Source organism: Saimiri boliviensis, chromosome 6 (genome assembly GCF_048565385.1).
Source record: "Saimiri boliviensis isolate mSaiBol1 chromosome 6, mSaiBol1.pri, whole genome shotgun sequence".
Classification (NCBI taxonomy): Eukaryota; Metazoa; Chordata; class Mammalia; order Primates; family Cebidae; genus Saimiri; species Saimiri boliviensis.
In genome coordinates this window covers 57,571,794-57,573,847 of record NC_133454.1, presented here as the reverse complement: position 1 = coordinate 57,573,847, position 2,054 = coordinate 57,571,794, and the positions used below count along the sequence as shown (strand labels likewise).

At 37.9% G+C, this 2,054-nt stretch overlaps 1 non-coding gene across 1 annotated transcript; it reads left to right on the top strand.

The window, feature by feature from the left end:
* The first annotated feature begins 608 nt into the window (after positions 1-608).
* LOC120364751 (U6 spliceosomal RNA) lies at positions 609-711 on the top strand. The gene has a single exon (XR_005579898.1). It is a non-coding gene; the product is annotated as a U6 spliceosomal RNA (small nuclear RNA).
* The last annotated feature ends 1,343 nt before the right edge of the window (positions 712-2,054 follow it).

Sequence of the window (2,054 nt, the reverse complement as noted above, 5' to 3'; positions counted from 1 at the left end):
CCCACACTGGGGATGTGGCCCAGCCGCATGCTGGGTGGCAGGGAGAACAGCCCGAAATCTAAGGCGAAAGAATTCCACTGATAATCTAAAAGTGGAAAATGCTCCTATGAATAATCAAGGGCTAACCAGAATGTAATTCAGTTTTATAAATTCGTGTGGCCATTTTTTTGGTCCACATTAAAAAAAAAAAAAAAAAAAAAAGCACTAGTTATCCTCTTCAGAAGAGTTAAAACTGGTATCAAAGAAAACTTTGGTATCAAAAACAAATGACCTCAGGGTTCTTGACTTCTCACAGCCCAGTGGCACTGACCCTGGCACTATGTGAAGGAGTCAGGATCTGTTGCTGGGGCCAAGAGATCTCAATGCTCCAGCTCCATCTTACAACCTTCTTCATCTGAACATGTAAAGATTCATATAATGCCAGACTATGTACTACTGTTCCATCTACCATGGTAGTTACAATTAGCATTCATATTTTACAGATGAGAAAACAAAGGCTCCTACAGGTTCATTATTAATTGAAGTTCACAAAGCTAGTCGCTGTGAGAAGCTAACTTTGAGCTCAAGACTATCTCACTCAGTTTGGATAACTAAGAGTCAGAAGTTGTGCTTGCTTCAGCAGCACATACTAAAATTGGAATGACACAGAGAAGATTAGCATGGACCCTGCGCAAGGATGACATGCAAATTCGTTAAGCATTCCATATTTTTTTAAAAAAGAGTCAGAAGTTAAGGGGTATCAAGTTTTTCATTATTTGAATATTTTCCTAGTTTCCCCTCATTGCTTTTAGAAAGTAAATTCAATCAAACAAATATTTATGAGCTCTCCTAAGCTGCTCATGTGTATATATGTATAATATATATGTGTGTGTGTATATGTGTGTGTATATATATCTATATCATGATATTGTGTTGCAAGAAAAAAATCTTATAATATTTAGATATAATCTCTGCTTTCAGGATTTTTCAGTTTAAAATAGAAACCAGATTAATAGAACAGAATAGAACAGAACAGAATAGAATGAGAAACCACAGGACTATAAAGTAAGGCAGAATGTGACAGGTAGATATAAGAAATGGCAGGGCAGGGTCAAATCACATCAGGATGGGAACCAAAACCAAAAGATTTCAGAAAGGGTAATGAATGAATGAATGCAAGTCAGTGAGTGATTTCAATGTCCTGTGTATGATGTGAGTAAGGAACCAAGTACACACTGCTATTGACACGGGCCTTAACAACTAGATACCATTTTGTTGAGAGCTCTGATGTGAATGGGATGGGATTCCAGGTGGTGGGAATACCTCTAGCAGGTAAAGTTAAGAGCACATCAGATATGTTCAGAGAACCTCAAGTTGATCTGAAAAGAGAATCTGCTTAAGGAGAACAGAGCGTCAGCAAAAATGAAAACAGTAAAAACAAAAAAGCAAAATAGCATCATAGGCTTGTTATAAAAAATCAGAGTTGGGGACAGAAATGAGATAGATAAAGGAAGAGAGAAGGAAACCATTTTTAAAACCCCCCATGTTTTTACATGTTTTAGAAAATTTAAATGCTCCTACCTAGTAATCTGGTATAAAACAATGGGCACATTTTTCAATAATTTTAGTGCTGGAAGGAGGGAAAAAGAATAGGTAACAAAAACAAACTTATTAGACCAAGGCCGCCCTATTGCTCAACTGGATACCTGAAAACTCAGGGCTCCTAACTCCTACCCCAGTGATCAGCTGCTAGCTAGGTCAGCTTTGGGGTGTGACGTTAGCATCAAGGCCAAGCTTCTGGGAAGCCTTAGAGCAGCTTCTGGGAAGAAAGTAGGGATTCCAGGATGTTTACAAAATATAACTCAAGGATTATGTGTCTTCAATTAGTTCTGGAAGTTTCCACACTCATCTTAGCTAAATCACATTCCTTTTCCCTTGCAGACTTTCTTGTCTCTCCTTGATTTCTTCTTTGACATCTCCTCTTTCCCCATTATCTTTTACTCTATCAAACCTGATTTTACCCCCTGTATAAAAATGCAGAAGTCATAATGGTTTACCCCTAAACACCCTTACCA